The sequence below is a fragment of the Coregonus lavaretus genome (assembly GCF_964263955.1).
Source record: "Coregonus lavaretus genome assembly, chromosome: 6".
Lineage (NCBI taxonomy): Eukaryota > Metazoa > Chordata > Actinopteri > Salmoniformes > Salmonidae > Coregonus > Coregonus lavaretus.
This window is the reverse complement of record NC_139993.1, coordinates 20506937-20525982: the sequence shown is the minus strand read 5'-3', so window position 1 is coordinate 20525982 and position 19046 is coordinate 20506937.

Sequence of the window (19046 nt, the reverse complement as noted above, 5' to 3'; positions counted from 1 at the left end):
CATAATGTTTCAGAGATATCAAGTTATGGTACTGTGTGCATTTCATCAAATGCTTGTATTTCATCAAATGCTCGAAGTCAAACAACCAATAATACTGCGCACATCTGGTTCTATTTCTGTGTCCGGACTGCTTTCTCTCCTGCATGGTATGAATGGATTGGACCGAGACCACCCTTTTTGAGCGAACCACGGTGCGTTCTTTAGTGCGCTCCCGAGTGCGAATAGAGTGTTCACACCAGTCCAAACTAACCAAACTAAAGGGGAAAAACGCTCCAAACCAATTTAGTGTGAAAGCCCCCTTGATGAAACAACAGGATGAACTAAGCAGATCTGATCTGTTTTCTCGTGGTATCAACTGCATTAGCCTAGTAATTTGGACTACTTTGAACTTTAAAAATGGTTACACAGAAGAATAAAAAACATTTAAATAGACAAACCTACCTCCTGTTTACAAGGTTTTCTTCCCTTACGGAAAAATCACATGAATTTCACGTGAACACGTGAACTGTTCCAAAAACAAGTTTTCATATGATCACATGTGATGTTATGTGTGACGTTAATGTGATAACATGTGACAACATGTAAAGCAACATGTAATATTATGAACCTACACAATCCACACATACACAACCCGGAAAGCCAGCAGTCATAATATTTACCTCCCCTCCAGTATTTATTTTAGTATCACATTTATTTCTCTTGTATTTTTTTCCTTCTCTCATGGAGATAAGTACTTTAGCTTATTAATAACTTTCTGCCCTGCAAGAGGTGTCTCAAATGTGATGGTAGCTATGAAAGACAGACAAGCAGACATTGGGTGGAAGACAGATATACGGAGGGAGGGAGACAGACAGACAGACAGTCAGAAAGAGATGGAGACCGACAGACAAGACAGGCTGACGGAGAAAGAGGCAGACAGAGGGAGAGAGAGAGTCAGAGAGAGGGACAGAGACAGACAGATACAGTTTTCAGTCGTTTAGTTCATTGAGCCAGATCTAGCAGTCATATGGAAACACATCAAGCCAAACAAACACAAGTGAAACGCTACACGGCTCTCCCTATATGATGACATCGCTGTAGACCTCAGACGAAGACTACCCCAGAACATCATACTGTAATCCTGAGGGCTTGGGAAAGTTTGCTTTGAAACTGTCACAGTTGTATAAGACAGGGGTCACAGTTGTATAAAACAGGGATGATATATGCCTTGTCTGGATGACGATCGTGAACCCTTCACTTAAGCCGGGCCAGAATCGCAACTGTGTAATCTCTGCTCTTGCTCTAGTGCAGGAAATGTGCTGTGAGATGTGCTACGAGATGCTAGGGACATGAATATTGCTAGCGAGAAACGCAGTCAGAGAGAGAGAGACTCCATGGTCCCTATGGAACATCTTGGAGAGAATGTGAAGGAAGAACAGCATGGATGGTGTGATCTCCCATCTATCAGGAGATCTAAGGTTTCGCTCTTTCTCTCTCTCTCTTGTTCCTTCCTCCCTCCATTTCTCCCCTTCGCTAAGGACATCTCTGAGAACGGACGGTGCACATGAACGATCTGATTTATGGGCGTGTGGATGGAAGGAGAGAGAGAGAGAGAGAGAAAGAAGGAGGGAGAGAATCGAAAGTGTTCTTTATGTATTACCAACACAAACAAAAAGTGAGCTCATTCTCTTCTCCTCTCACCCTCTCTTTTTTTAAATACTTTCTCTCTTTTTGTAATTCAATTCACTTTACCATCTTTGGTGGCAATGTGAGAGCAAAGTCAATGTAACCACAACTGAGATCGACTTCGGAGGTGTCTACATTGTATCGTTTACTTTATGCAACATGTGTGAAATTGAAAACATGTTACAATGTTCCACTCCAAGTTAATCTAACCGAGTGTTTTGTCCATTCACCATATAATCAAACAAAATCATTAGTTGTAATACCAGGTGTGTGCTGAAGTAGATAGATCTGCATACTCTCACCACAATATATTTGATGTAGCCTATATCACCTCAAAATAAGCTGGAACTGCAGTGGGAATTCAATTTTCAGCAGGGAAGCCAGTTCACACTTTTCTTTAGAATTGTCCCATATACAGTGCCTTCGGAAAGTACTCAGACCCCTTGACTTTGTCCAGATTTTGTTACATTACAGCCTTATTCTAAATTTGATTAAATACAAAAAAATCCTCAGCAATCTACACACAATATCCCATAATGACGAAGTGAAAAGAGGTTTTTAGAAATTTTTGCAAAGAAAAAACAGAAATACCTTATTTACATAAGTGTTCAGACCCTTTGCTATGCGACTCGAATTGAGCTCAGGTGTATCCTGTTTCCATTGGTCATCCGTGAGATGTTTCTACAACTTGATTGGAGTCCACCTGTGGTAAATTCAATTGATTGGACATGATTTGGAAAGGCACACAGTTGACAGTGCATGTCAGAGCAAAAACCAAGCGATGAGGTCGAAGGAATTGTCCGTAGAGCTCCGAGACAGGATTGTGTCGAGGGACAGATCTGGGGAAGGGCACCAAAAAATGTCTGCAGCATTGAGGGTCCCCAAGAACACAGTGGCCTCCATCATTCTTAAATGGAAGAAGTTTGGAACCACCAAGACTCTTCCTAGAGCTGGCTGCCCGGCCAAACTGAGCAATCGGGGGAGAAGGGCCTTGGTCAGGGAGGTGACCAAGAACCCGATGGTCACTCTGATAGAGCTCTAGAGTTCCTCTGTGGAAATGGGAGAACCTTCCAGAAGGACAACCATCTCTGCAAAACTCTACTAATTAGGCCTTTATGGTAGAGTGGCCTGACGGAAGCCACTCCTCAGTAAAAGGCACATGAGAGCCCGCTTGGAGTTTGCCAAAAGGCACCTAAAGACTCTCAGACCATGAGAAAAAAGATTCTCTGGTCTGATGAAGCCAAGATTGAACTCTTTGGCCTGAATGCCAAGCGTCTGGAGGAAACCTGGCACCATCCCTACAGCGAAGCATGGTGGTGGCATCATCATGCTGTGGGAATGATTTTCAGCGGCAGTGACTGGGAGACTAGTCAGGATCAAGGAAAAGATGAATGGAGCAAAGTACAGAGAGAACCTTGATGAAAACCTGCTCCAGAGCGCTCAGCACCACAGACTGGGGCAAAGGTTCACCTTCCAACAGGACAACGACGCTAAGCACACAGCCAAGACAACGCAGGAGTGGCTTCGAGACAAGTCTTTGAATGTCCTTGAGTGGCCCAGCCAGAGCCCTGACTTGAACCCGATCGAACATCTCTGGAAAGACCTGAAAATAGCTGTGCAGCAACGCTCCCCATCCAACCTGACAGAGCTTGAGAGGATCTGCAGAGAAGAATGGGAGAAACTCCCCAAATACAGATGTGCCAAGCTTGTAGCGTCATACCTAAGAAGACTCGATGCTGTAATCGCTGCCAACGGTGCTTCAACAAAGGACTGAGGGTCTGAATACTTATGTAAGTGTGAAATGTAATTTTTTAAAATAAATTAGCAAAAATTAAAAAAACCTGTTTTGGCTTTGTCATTATGGGGTATTGTGTGTAGATTGATGAGGAAAGATACAATGTAATCAATTTTAGAGTAAGACTGTAACGGTACAGAATGTGGAAAAAGTCAAGGGGTCTGAATACTTTCCAAAGGCACTGTAGATAATCTATAGATGGTCATACTATGAACAAAGTATCTGTTGATAAGCAAATGTTTGCTAAGGTTACAGTTAGGGTTAGGTTTAGAGTAAGGGTCATGGCTAGGGTTAAGTTTAGGGTTAGAATAAGGGTTAGGGTTAGTTGAAGTGTTGTTGACAGTTATTGAACATCTACTGAACATCTACAAACCATCTACTTGGGCCTATCCAAATAAAGTGTTACCGGAAGCCATTTTTCTCTTAAGTGAGATCTGAACGATAAGAGAAACAAAAATAATTAAGATCCAGCTAAATGATTACTGGATTAATCTTACATTATTTGAAAGATTTGATGTTTGAGAGCATCTGAGTCCTTCCTTTGCAGTCTAGGAAGTATTTGTGAAGTGATTTGCATTCTGGGAAAGTTCTATTGAAGGAAAAATCTAGTATATTGTCATATTCTTCAGTTTACATTACGACTATCTATAGATGTCAGATGATTAGGACTGCACACTGCTTGGAGGGGGAAAATGTAAATTATCATGTAAATTTTTATGTAATACAAAAACACTGATTTTACAGTAAAACTTGAATTTCCTTTTTTTCCTACTCCAGTTGGCATATTTCTAGCCACAGCCTTACACACAGAGACCAAAATAATCTACCTTTCCTAACACTTCGAATGTAATACCTTGAGTCATGAGAAGCATCAGCAGAGAGTAGCCCTGGGTTAGTGGCGGGCTAGCCCTCTTTTCTCAGTGATACTGCCGCTGTTTCCTCACAGCATCACTGTGTTGCATGTGGGCTCAGTGCCTAGTGAGAGAACGGAGGCAAGACTGCTTGCTATTAATTAGAGAGATGCTCTCCTTGTGCAGCGAGGCATGCCAACATGTTGTCTGTGTAGCCAGAAGCTCAACATTACAGCACAATAAAGGTAGCGAGTACGGTGTCCATATTATGACAGCCTCAGTGCTGAAGTTCTGCTGAAACTGAGTCTGTCCTAATATGGACACCATAAGCTAGACTCTTTTATATTGCGCAGCTGTGTATTTTGGTGGGAGTGAATGGTGGTGGGTGGGTTAACAACACCAGCTGAGGTCTGACTCAGGACAAGGGCCTGTATTCATGATAGGATCAGTTTAACTTTTTAGATCATATAATGAATAACATTGTAGGTAGAGAGGGCCTGATCCTAGATAAGCACTCTTACTCTGAGATGTTTTTTGAATATGCGCTCTCGCCACACAGAGATTTAGATTCAGTCTAAAACGGTATAAGCCGATGGTTGTTCTATGGATGCTGATATGTTGATGGTCAATGGAAGGCTATCTGTTATTTGCCTGTCCATTTTTATGTGCATAAAAAATCTAAATGAGTTGAACTTCTGACAGATAGATAGATTAATATAGTACGTTCTTCATGCACTTCATCCGTCTCTGTGTGGCTAGACCCTCAGGCAAAATCATTATCTACCTATGTTATGAAGAATTAATCAAGAGGGTCCTGGAGTGGCAGCAATATGGGGTGAAACAACATGATAGCTATGTTTGAGAATACAATCTGCTGTTGATCTCTTCTAGGTGCTGTGTGAGTATGTGCCTCTGTCTGAGCATGTGTGTGTGTGTGAGCTGAAGCGTCCAGCTCCCCCAGATAGCCATTGCCATTACTCACGCCGACACTGAGTCTCTTGCTTTCTGAGCCCCTGTGCAAAGATAAGGCATTGGATCCCTCTCGCCCAACGGTTTCATCAATCTGGAGATTTACAGCCAGTACTGCAGCACACTGATGAAGCATAAAGCAGTAAATTAAACTTTCCCCTTCGAGCCCACTGCGGTCCAAACCCTCTCCTAACTCTGATACTCTCCTACAGATATTGAGGTAACACCTCGGAAATCTTCACTACTGACTTTAGCATTTATGTTATCCAAAACAGCTCAGACTTGACTTGCTGCGGCCCTTTTTTTATCTGGTTCCTGTGTTTTGTCTATTTGGTCACAGGTTTCTCACAACAATTATAATTTGCATCCTGGGATGTCAGGTCTGATCTGTCAGCCGCTCCAAGTGGCAGCGTTGTGTCTTCCAAAAGGCAAGCCTGCTTCCGCAGATGCTAAGCTACAGGACTGTTTTGCTAGCACAGACTGGAACATGTTCCGGGATTCTTCAGACAGCATTGAGGAGTACACCACATCAGTCACTGGCTTCATCAATAAGTGCATCGATGATTTCGTCCCCACAGTGACCGTACGTACATACCCCAACCAGAAGCCATGGATTACAGGAAACATCCGCATTGAGCTAAAGGGTAGAGCTGCCTCTTTCAAGGAACGGGACTCTAACCCGGACGCTTATAAGAAATCCCGCTATGACCTCCGACGAACCATCAAACAGGCAAAGAGTCAATACAGGTCTAAGATTGAATCATACTACACTGGCTCTGACGCTCGTCGGATGTGGCAGGGCTTGAAAACTATTACAGACTACAAAGGGAAGCACAGCCGCGAGCTGCCCAGTGACACAAGCCTACCAGACGAGCTAAACCACTCCTATGCTCGCTTCGAGGCAAGCAACACTGAAGCATGCATGAGAGCACCAGCTGTTCCGGATGACTATGTGATCACGCTCTCCGTAGCCGATGTGTGTAAGACTTTTAAGCAGGTCAACATTCACAAGGCCGCAGGGCCAGACGGATTACCAGGACGTGTACTCCGAGCATGTGCTGACCAACTGGCAAGTGTCTTCACTGACATTTTCAACATGTCCCTGACTGAGTCTGTAATACCAACATGTTTCAAGCAGACCACCATAGTCCCCGTGCCCAAGGACTCTAAGATAACCTGCCTAAATGACTACCGACCCGTAGCACTGACATCTGTAGCCATGAAGTGCTTTGAAAGGCTGGTCATGGCTCACATCAACAGCATTATCCCAGAAACCCTAGACCCACTCCAATTTGCATACCGCCCCAACAGATCCACAGATGATGCAATCTCTATCGCACTCCACACTGCCCTTTCCCACCTGGACAAGAGGAACACCTACGTGAGAATGCTATTCATTGACTACAGCTCAGCATTCAACACCATAGTGCCCTCTAAGCTCATCACTAAGCTAAGGATCCTGGGACTAAACACCTCCCTCTGCAACTGGATCCTGGACTTCCTGACGGGCCGCCCCCAGGTGGTAAGGGTAGGTAACAACACATCTGCCACACTGATCCTCAACACGTGGGCCCCTCAGGGGTGCGTGCTCAGTCACCTCCTGTACTCTCTGTTCACCTATGACTGCATGGCCAGGCACGACTCCAACACCATCATTAAGTTTGCCGACGACACAACAGTGGTAGGCCTGATCACCGACAACGATGAGACAGCCTATAGGGAGGAGGTCAGAGATCTGGCCGTGTGGTGCCAGGACAACAACCTCTCCCTCAACGTGACCAAGACAAAGGAGATGATTGTGGACTACAGGAAAAAAAATAGGACTGAGCACGCCCCCATTCTCATCGACGGGGCTGTAGTGGAACAGGTTGAGAGCTTCAAGTTCCTTGGTGTCCACATCACCAACGAACTATCATGGTCCAAACACACCAAGACAGTCGTGAAGAGGGCACGACAAAGCCTATTCCCCCTCAGGAGACTAAAAAGATTTGGCATGGGTCCTCAGATCCTCAAAAAATTATACAGCTGCACCATCGAGAGCATCCTGACTGGTTGCATAACCGCCTGGTATGGCAACTGCTTGGCCTCCGACCGCAAGGCACTACAGAGGGTAGTGCGTACGGACCAGTACATCACTGGGGCAAAGCTTCCTGCCATCCAGGACCTCTATACCAGGCGGTGTCAGAGGAAGGCCCTCAAAATTGTCAAAGACTCCAGCCACCCTAGTCATAGACTGTTCTCTCTGCTACCGCACGGCAAGCTGTACCGGAGTGCCAAGTCTAGGTCCAAAAGACTTCTCAACAGCTTCTACCCCCAAGCCATAAGACTCCTGAACAGCTAATCATGGCTACCCGGACTATTTGCACTGCCCCCCCACCCCATCCTTTTTACGCTGCTGCTACTCTGTTAAGTATTTATGCATGGTCACTTTAACTCTACCCACATGTACATATTACCTCAACTACCCCAACTAGCCGGTGCCCCCGCACATTGACTCTGCAACGGTACCCCCCTGTATATATAGCCTCCCTTCTGTCACTTTATTTTACTTCTGCTCTTTTTTTTCTCAACACTTTTTTTTTGTTGTTGTTTTATTCTTACTTTTTTGTTTAAAATAAATGCACTGTTGGTTAAGGGCTGTAAGAAAGCATTTCACTGTAATGTCTGCACCTGTTGTATTCGGCGCATGTGACCAATAAAATGTGATTTGATTTGATATCACACTTAATCAAGACACTCACTTCTGAGTCATCAAGACTGCACTTGAGCAAATCCTGAAGCTTAATGGAAACATGCCTGACCTTGTGACCCGGATTGTTTGAAAGGAAGAACTCAAAGGACCTGGCAGGAATCCCATTCAAGAGGAATAAAAGCACAAAGTTTGGATATCAGACATGTGGTTCGAATTCCTCCATCTTTAAAAGAGATTGGCGCAGTCACGTATTCCAGTCAGGCACAATGGTACAAATTCATGTCCTTGTTTTTGCAGCGTTTGTTAGCGATTACGCTCCTATTTATTTTGCAAATACTTCCTATATGTTCTTCAATGTATCTATGATGGCAAATGTAAAGATAACAATTGTCCAAATCATCATGAGGCCTAGCTTGGGGAGTTCTCACCCATATCTATGGCTCCCTCTCTCACTCTCTCTTAAATTACTTACGGCTGAATTCAGTATTTATGAATGTGGAGACTGGTGGAGCTGCTAATCTAACGCCGTTGGCGGGAGTGAGATCATTACTTCTGCTTAGACAGACATCTGAGAAGGCCTGAAGCTGAGCTGAACACCTCTGATCTCTCCCCCCGCTCACCAAGCCTGGAAACTTATTCTCAGCAGTCTGATGCAGAACGACCCTGGATCAAATAGACCTCTGCTTCCCCATAACACTTATCTTCTCATTTGCAGGTCCCATTTTCACAGCCCTAAAGCTGTCCCTCTAAAGCTCCTGAAACTTTGCCCACTTTTTCTAACAATTTATGTTAATGTCCATCGTTCAGTCTATATTCAGTCTGTTTCACCAGAGCAATGGATACGACATCCACAGTTAGAATGTTGGGAAACTGCACTGAGTTCCATGAGGCATCTCTTTTCTCTTTCCTCTTTCCATCTCTTTCCTGTTTATTATCTATGCATAGTCACTTTACCCCTACCTACATGTACAAATTACCTCGACTAACCTGTACCCCCACACATTGACTCGGTACCTGCACCCCCTGTATATAGCCTCGTTATTGTTATTTTATTGTGTTACTTTTTATAAAAACATGTATTAAATGTTTTAGTAAATATTTTCTTAACTCTATTTCTTGAACTGCATTGTTGGTTAAGAGCTTGTAAGTAAGCATTTCACGGTAAGGTCTAAACCTGTTGTAATCGGCGCATGTGACAAATACAATTGTATTTTATTTATCTTTCTCTCCCTTTGTAGTCAATCAGGCATCATGTTGTGCAACCGTTAGCCTATAGGGGGAGCCCCAACATCACATTCCCTCATGGTGACTTCACATCTCATTCACCCCTTACTGTCCCAGTGACTCTACAGCCCCTACAAGCTACTGCATCCTCTCCACTGTGAGTGTCTCTATGGTCAGACAGTACAAACCGTAGACTTATCATCACACACACACTTTCTCTCTCACACACACACACAGACTCATTACATGCCCCAGCAATGTGAACTGTGAAGCAACATCACTAAATGAAAATAGACGTTGATCAAGCTGAATGGATTTCATGCCATTGTTATACAGTAACGCACACAGGCCGTGGCATAGGTAATGACACGTGACATACGCACTTCTCTTGGCACAAAAGCACCATCAGTTGAGCAATAGATAGTGCCGTCAATAAAAAGGGAATGCTGTCTCTACTGTAACTAAAAAGGCGTGTCATCCTCTCAGCAAATTAGGAGATGGGGTAGGGGACTTGAATGAGTGGGTGTATTTTAGCAGTGCTGTTGATTATCATTGGTCACGTTTCGGCCAATGAAAAGCTGTCTAATTTTGTCTAACTGGAAAGAGATAGGTTCTCTGCCACTTACTCAAACATATATTTGGATCGCCCCCATAAGACGACTTATCATTGATTAGATGTATAATTGTATGGTTTGTTTGAACTTCATTGACTAAAAAAGCATCAACAAAATGTCCCTTAGGCCTATAATTAGTTTGAAATGGAAAATACCTGAAATAAGACCAGACACTTTTCCACCATAGTGCCTTATCCTTTCTATCTATATTCTTAACATAAAGGACGTCACGCTGCTTGCTTAGCGAGTATCACTTCCTCCCAATTCGGCCCATACCTGGCGTGAACTCGGGACCTCTGCCTTGCTAGCAGACTTGACTGCCCTCCTGAGGCATCTTACCAGTCGGCGCCAAGCGAAAAGCTAGCTATCCGCTGGCACAAGTGGGGACACTTCAGGTTGAGGAGTAAGTTTCACACATCCCCATGTGCTACATTAGCAACTCATTATTTCAGCACAGCTTAAGCCTCATACATATTTTGTTAAATAGTAAATGGTAATTCAGTGAAGAAAATCTGATTTAAAAGCATAGCACAAACAGACATGCGGTGTGTGACAGTGGGTGTGTAAGTGCACAGAGGGCAGTGTGTGGATGTGTGTTATTCCTCTGACCTCCATGGAGCTGCAGGGCAAATACATCTCATTCAGGCGTGTGGTCTGAATAAACAGAGGAAAGAAGAAGGTTTTACTGGAAACTGCTTTCCAGAGATAACTCTAAAACTCTTAGTAAAACACAGTGGCACAAAACACAGAAACAAAATGGCTTGGTTTCATCGTTTGACCTGGGCAGCATATCCCCCCGAAGACCATGCGTGGTATGGGCCATGACATGCAAAACCCCAAACCCACAACAAGCTGTTTGTTGTGGAGGTATATGATGGAAAAGCTATTTGGCCTGAGGTGAAGCATGTTACATATCATGTGTGTGAGTGTTGGGTTGATTAACATGTTCTGTGCTGTCTGGAGTCAGCTGTGGCTGGGCAGACGCTCCCTGTGCTTCTCACAGTACATTGATGAGGTTATGCGAGGCAGCGCTTGGCTGAGCAATAATGGAGGGAGGCTTTGGCAACCTATAACCCTCACTCACACATGAGTGCAAATACATACTGACAAACTCACTCATACACATACAAATATACACAAACCTACAAGCAAATGCACACACGTAAAGCTCTCTCTCAGACACACACACACACAGGACCTTTATACGATAAATGTTGATAAATTGGCCTCGGTAAATGGGTAAAAATAATAATCTGGCCTTGCCAATGTCTAATTGCCACAGCTGGACCCACAGTGAGTGGACTCAAGCTCATTACAGACAGGCAGAGACTGGCTGCTGCTTTATCTACTACCTGGTCCATTTAAATGGAATCTATTTTTAAATAAGTTCCTACACACAGCCATGTAAGTAAGCAGCTTTGACCAACAAGATCTCACAGTTTTACAAATTTGAATTCAGATTCTGACGTTTATCCACGTTTCTCCAAGTGCCAAATTTCGAAGTTGCTCCAAATGTCAAATTTCTAAGTGATTTTGACACTCTGGGTTGACTCCTCCTCAGCATCTTTCAGTTTCTGAAGGCATTTCCCGATATCGTCAGGACATGGACATATGTCCAATTTCAAAGTCAATCTTGAACAATCTGCCTGGTTATGACTATAATGTTGGAGTGTTATTTGTTTCCTCAGTCATTCACACATGCTCAGTGTGCAGCGTTTGTCTCCCCTGAGTTTGCAGCGTTTGTGCATGACGCAATCTCGGGTCTGCTCTTCACACTGTCTGGGATGATTTGAGGCCCTTTTCAAGATGGCACTCTGTGCTAACAGTGTATTGTTGTTTGCTTAGGGAGGTAATATTTATGAATGATGATGCAACAGTGAGGGATATTCAGTTAAGATGGTGAGCTTCACTGTCTGGCACAGTGTAGTTGGATGAGAGCGAGAGAGAGCCCAGTCAACACGGTGGGTTCGGGCCTATTCCGTTTGACACTCGGGGGACTCGGCATCGACTCGGACTCTGGGGGGCTTCATACGGGCCGAGCTCTTCCCGAGTCTGGCAGAATCTCTGTGTTCCGGCTAATGGTACTCGGGCTGAGTCCACTTCAGCATATCTGGCCCGATTAACTTTTTCAGAAGTAGGGCCATATGAGGTTTTATTCGGCAGGTGATGCAAGAATAAAAAAATGAATTAATGTAATAATTTCACCTCGATTTTGCTAGGTCATTTGCAAGCAAAAATTCGGCCCATTAGGCTATTAGATGGAGAAGGACCCTAGAGAATCTATGCTATAAATTATTTTTTGGGGGAATCCCACTCACACTAATTCTATTAATTTGGCCAATCCTGGCTTAATATAATGGCACTAGCGATTTTTAGGCATATGCTGGTGGTCACGTTAATTACAGGATGACTTGGGATACCTGATCCACGACAGACAGCACATCTCAGTGTCATAGGCTATAGCCTATTTTTCTATGGTAGGCCTGTCTGTAAACGCTGATACATCAAAAAAAAAGAAAACACCATATGAGTGGCCTAAAAACATAGGCCTACTGATATCAATAGTGGAGCGTGCCCGGCGACCGCAGAGCGCATCCTGGAGGAACGCATAGGCCAATATCTTCCATTTGATAATCTGCTACCTAGGCTGAAGGAGTGATGCAGCCTACAACCTTGCATGTTGAATTATTGCAATAGCCTATTAAACTGTTACACATTTATAATATAGCCTATTAAAATAGCAAAATAAATAACGACCATGATAGTCAATGGAAAGAATAATGGTGCTCGAAACGTAATGATTGTGGGGACCTTTTAAACTGTCGAGAATAAACCTATAACTGATCCAAATGGTTGTATAATCAGTGCTTTATTACGGCATGAAACACAAAAGGACGTTTAAGTGGTTATTCAAATTAGCCAACATCACTGCAGTTAACAGCCTAGACAATAATGATGTACTAACAATAATACAGTGCAATGAGGAATTTGTTGTTGTAGCCTAGGAGGCAGAATAATTTTATTTTCTAAAAACGTAGGCCTAGTGATATCAATAGTGGATAATGCCGGCAGAGCGCAGCCTGGAGGAACACATAGGCCAATATCTTCAATTTGATTATCTGCTACCTAGGCTGAAGGAGTGATGCAGCCTACAACCATGCATGTTGAATTATTGCAATAGCCTATTAAACTGTTACACATTTATACTATAGCCTATTAAAATAGCAAAATAAATAACGACCATGACAGTCAATGGAAAAAAATAATGGAGCTCGAAACATCATGTTTGTGGGTTCGATTCCCGGGCCACGAACGGAAAATGAATGCATGCATACTGTCGCTTTGGTTAAAATCGTCTGCTTAATGTCACATTTATTATTTTTGCACATCTCATTGTGCAAAAACATTTTCCTGCATGGAACTTTTGACAGTAGCTATGGGCTGCCTGAAGATTCTGAGAAGACAGAAGAAAATAAAACAGCGTATCTAAACCGGGTAAGTTATTGTCATAACCCAAGCTTGCACGCCACATTTTTGCTGAACCTAAACATAGATAAAGTTTAATTTAAGATTGAAACCTCACATCACCAAGTCAACAATAGGCTACTATTTCCTGTCTTTTTTACAAATCTGTGATTGTAATTTTCAACATAGCAAATAGCAGCATACATGTATCGTTAGTTGCCAACATCAATGCTTGATAGCGTTACCTCTAAGGAACCAAAAACACGATCCAGCAGCTGCTCGAGCCTGCCTCGGCACCTGACTTTCCAATGGTCATTGTGAGAGTCAGTCAGTTGGTTAAAAGTCGAGGCCAGCCGGAGAAGATAGCAAAAAGTTCAAAATAGTTACTTGTAGCTATTGTATTTGCTGTAGTGTATTTCGTTGCAGTCGCTAATTAGTTTGTGACATTGTAGCTAGCTTAATTTCTGGACTGGTCATGGTTGTTGTCATGTTTCTCCGTTAACGTCAGCTAACGTTAATGTTAGCAAGCTATCTTCGCTAGCAGAGCCAGCTAGCTCAATATCGTTTAGGGTCTAGCCTATGTGATATTAGGTAGCTAATTGTGCTAGCTAGTGTTTTCGTTTGAAAAACATCGGCAGTCTAGCTAAGACTAGGCAAAAAAACACCCGGTTAACATAGCTAGCCAGCTAACAGTCATAGTTAGTGGCTGTTAGTGGCTGGACAGTAAAGCAGTCAATCTCAAATGTGAAAACTGTTCAAGGGTGCATAGACTTTCACTAGGCACCCATTGATTCTTGAAGAAAATAAATTATAAATGCTTGTTGAGCTTAGTTGAACTGTTCTTCCCCATCAGAACCAAACATAGGTCTGTTTAACTGAAAACAAACACTGTATAGCCTCAAAACATTGTTTAAATTATAATTTTTATATAATAGATGGCCAGTCCTTGCATCCATAGCTCATTTATTTGTATCGTCAGTGCTATCTGGGATCCTTGGGATGTCCCTACCCTAAACCATAACCCTAACCTTAACCCTTACCCTAACCTTACACATACAGTGGGGAACAAAAATATTTAGTCAGCCACCAATTGTGCAAGTTCTCCCACTTAAAAAGATGAGAGAGGCCTGTAATGTTCATCATTGGTACACGTCAACTATGACAGACAAAATGAGAAAAAAAATCCAGAAAATCACATTGTAGGATTTTTAATGAATTTATTTGCAAATTATGGTGGAAAATAAGTATTTGGTCAATAACAAAAGTTTCTCAATACTTTGTTATATACCCTTTGTTGGCAATGACACAGGTCAAACGTTTTCTGTAAGTCTTCACAAGGTTTTCACACACTGTTGCTGGTATTTTGGCCCATTCCTCCATTCAGATCTCCTCTAGAGCAGTGATGTTTTGGGGCTGTCGCTGGGCAACACGGACTTTCAACTACCTCCAAAGATTTTCTATGGGGTTGAGATGTTTAGACTGGCTAGGCCACCCCAGGACCTTGAAATGCTTCTTACGAAGCCACTCCTTCGTTGCCCGGGCGGTGTGTTTGGGATCATTGTCATGCTGAAAGACCCAGCCACGTTTCATCTTCAATGCCCTTGGTGATGGAAGGAGGTTTTCACTCGAAATCTCACGATACATGGCCCCATTCATTCTTTCCTTTACACGGATCAGTCGTCCTGGTCCCTTTGCAGAAAAACGATGATGTTTCCACCCCCATGCTTCACAGTAGGTATGGTGTTCTTTGGATGCAACTCAGCATTCTTTGTCCTCCAAACACGACGAGTTGAGTTTTTACCAAAAAGTTATATTTTGGTTTCATCTGACCATATGACATTCTCCGAATCCTCTTCTTGATCATCCAAATGCACTCTAGCAAACTTCAGACGGGCCTGGACATGTACTGGCTTAAACAGGGGGACACGTCTGGCACTGCAGGATTTGAGTCCCTGGCGGCGTAGTGTGTTACTGATGGTAGGCTTTGTTACTTTGGTCCCAGCTCTCTGCAGGTCATTCACTAGGTCCCCCCGTGTGGTTCTGGGATTTTTTCTCACCGTTCTTGTGATCATTTTGACCCCACGGGGTGAGATCTTGCGTGGAGCCCCAGATCGAGGGAGATTATCAGTGGTCTTGTATGTCTTCCATTTCCTAATAATTGCTCCCACAGTTGATTTCTTCAAACCAAGCTGCTTACCTATTGCAGATTCAGTCTTCCCAGCCTGGTGCAGGTCTACAATTTTGTTTCTGGTGTCCTTTGACAGCTCTTTGGTCTTGGCCATAGTGGAGTTTGGAGTGTTACTGTTTGAGGTTGTGGACAGGTGTCTTTTATACTGATAACAAGTTCAAACAGGTGCCATTAATACAGGTAACGAGTGGAGGACAGAGGAGCCTCTTAAAGAAGAAGTTACAGGTCTGTGAGAGCCAGAAATCTTGCTTGTTTGTAGGTGACCAAATACTTATTTTCCACCATAATTTGCAAATAAATTCATAAAAAATCCTACAATGTGATTTTCTGGAAAAAAATTTCTCAATTTGTCTGTCATAGTTGATGTGTACCTATGATGAAAATTACAGGCCTCTCTCATCTTTTTAAGTGGGAGAACTTGCACAATTGGTGGCTGACTAAATACTTTTTTTTCCCCCACTGTAACCAAATCCCTTACCTAACCTTAACCATTTAAAATATAAACTTCAATGGGGTAGGGACATCCAAAGGACACTGAATAGCACGGACCATATATTTATCATCGGAGAGCTGTATACATGAATACTGGGCAGGGGACACAAGATAAGAGATACTGGTGTGAGAGACAGACAGTGGCCTGACCATAGAATTAGGAATTGGAATACTATTATGACATAGCCCTGATCTAGAGTCCTGAAATTCTGTGCATAGGAACCAAAACATTATCTTCTCACAACGAACACATTTGCCTCAAGGACCTGCCATGATGGATTTTCCGCCATTACATCTCTTCCGGACCACAGGGCCGATCTTGATATATGGCATCTATGGACCAAAGTCTTTCAACGCAATGTTTTCCAGACTAGTATGTCAAACAACTGACCAATAAACATTTATGTGGGTGTGGTCTGGCACATAAATGCTTATAAATCAGACACAGATATTTTATTGTAACCAAACTTGGTACACATGTTCCAAACCCTGTCAAGACTCAACATATGCAAGCATATTCAGATTGACCACACGGTGGCACTACAACAGGCACATATTTATATCTCTTGATCTGTTTGACTCCATGTTGAAATTGAAAACATCTGTGGTTGATGTGCTTCCCATTTGAGGTCTGGATTGTGATTCCTAGGACTTTTGTGTGGTGTCGAAATCTGACTAATTGTTTTAACTACTTCTTTTGCTCTTTTTTTTCTGTTATTCGAAGGTGCTGTCAGGAGGAACACTTTCACATCCAAGGCTACAGATGGAGAGATGGAGAAGTTTGTCATAAGGTGGCTGCAGCTTGAGATGGAGGTAGAAAGGAGAGGACCGAACACAGCAAGGAAATGGCGGATAGACCCAGAGAGAGAGAGATACATTTACATACACACATACATACAGATGAAGTCGGAAGTTTACATACACTTAGGTTGGAGTCATTAAAACTCGTTTTTCAACCACTCCACAAGTGGTTGAAAGCTAAGCAGCTATCTAGCTAGCTAGTTGACTGCTGTGGCTAGCAAAAATGACTCATTTTGAAAGATAGATCATCTTATCCTTTGAGGCTTTAAAAGTGTTCTTACAGTATGATTTTGAACATTCAAAGTAACTGGGAAACGTCCATGGCATGTATTGTTTTCACCTTAGCTTGCTACATAACTTATGAGTGATAGGAAGCACGAGCACCACCACCAAGCTAGCGTTGCCATGTCAGCAAAATGACTGCTATCTGAACACACACAAATCCGTTTGGTCACTTGTAACTTGCTGTTTGGACAATCAGTATATAAGAATATATCACCCCCATATTAGGAGCTATTGTTTCAAAACTGAGTGCTGATATTAAATATGTAATCACTCCCTGTAACATTGTGTGTGTTGACTTTTAGCATAACCATACACAGTAGTTGGCTGAATACACAAGCGAAAGGATACCCAGTAAAGACATTTAACTCAATTTTCTTCATAACCCTACTGGTGCTTTTTAGATGTTGATTCAGTTCCCCTACCAGAAAATTATATACTGGGAGATGCCATGATTCTGTATCCTTCTGTATCAGATTTTTAGAGGCAGTTACTTGGAGTGATTTAAAGAGTTTCAAGAATGTCCATCCCTCCACTCTGCTCCCTCTCTTCTTCCCCCTCTCCATCTGTTTCTCTTTGTCCTCGCTCTGTTGCTGAGGGTCTGCTCCTTCTTTCTTTCATTCCCATTTTTCTCCCCTTCTCTCTTCTCTCTCTCTCTCTCTCTGGTGTACAGGGGATATCTGGCTGGCACCCAATTTGCAGCCATGTGTTGTAATTGGTTTTTGTTGGTGAAAAAGAATCCTATACCCCAAAAATGAATCCCTGTGATGCGTCTCCCTTCACCCTGTGTGTGTATTTGTGCGTACTTGTGTGCAAATACACTTTTGGGTTTGGGTCCTATAGAGGTCTGTGCACATGTTCCTCGTGCTCTCCATCTTTGTTTGTGCGTGGGTTGGAACCGGTTCAGGGAACAGACCTGAAAACTGGAAAATAACAAACATTTTCAAGGAACAGAAACGGAACCTGGAACAAAAGTGATCCATACTGTTCCGGAGCAGAACCATTATTCTAAAAGCATTGGAACTGGTTAATAATGTTATTTTACGTTCCAGTCATTTTTTTCTAGTCTCACAACAAAACAAATCAAAGTGCCTATGAGAAGCCCTCACTGTTACTCAGAAACGTATCCAGTGTCTGCCTGCAAGCTGAAAATGACTTTACAAGCTTGATTCAGAAGATAGAAAGAGAGATTTTTAATTAGCTAGAGAAGAATGGACGAACTTTTTCAATGCTAGTTAAGGATACTGTTGGCCTACTTATCACGTTTAATGTTGGATTTATTAACTACAAAAAGGTAAGACGTGTCTTTAATTCTGGTGCTGCTCTGCACACACAAGCTTGTTACCTACTGTAGATAGCTCAGGCTTTTTAGTAAGCTAGCTCAAAGGACATTCAAAAGTTCCTCCATAGAAGCCGCTCCTCCTAGGTATCATTCTGTGGACCTAATTCATATAATACATGTCATAACAAGATGCCCATCCTCAACCCTCTCCACAAAATTTCAGTCGCATCTTGCGCCATAGGCTACACTTACTGTCCATCACGCATGTAAACAAGTAGCTTGTCTGCTTTATCCACACTGATTGGTTATCCAGAGCGACTTACAGTTAGTGAGTGCATACATTATTTTTTTATCTTTCATACTGGCCCCCCGTGGAAATCAAACCCACAACCCTGGCGTTGCAAACGCCATGCTCTACCAACTGAGCTACATTCCCTCACCTACCATTCCCTCACCTACCCTGGGCCAATTGTGCGCCGCCCCATGTGTCTCCCGGTCGCGGCCGGCTACGACAGAGCCTGGATTCAAACCAGGATCTCTAGTGGCATAGCTAGCACTGCGATGCAGTGCCTTAGACCACTGCGCCACTCGTGAGGTCAATGTAAAAAAAAAAAGGTTGATTTCACAGGTTAAAAAAGGAACAGAAAGGAACAATATAAACCGTTACTTTTTTTGTTCGAACCGGTTCAGAACTTTATGTTGCTGGTCGTAACAGTGGAATGAAAA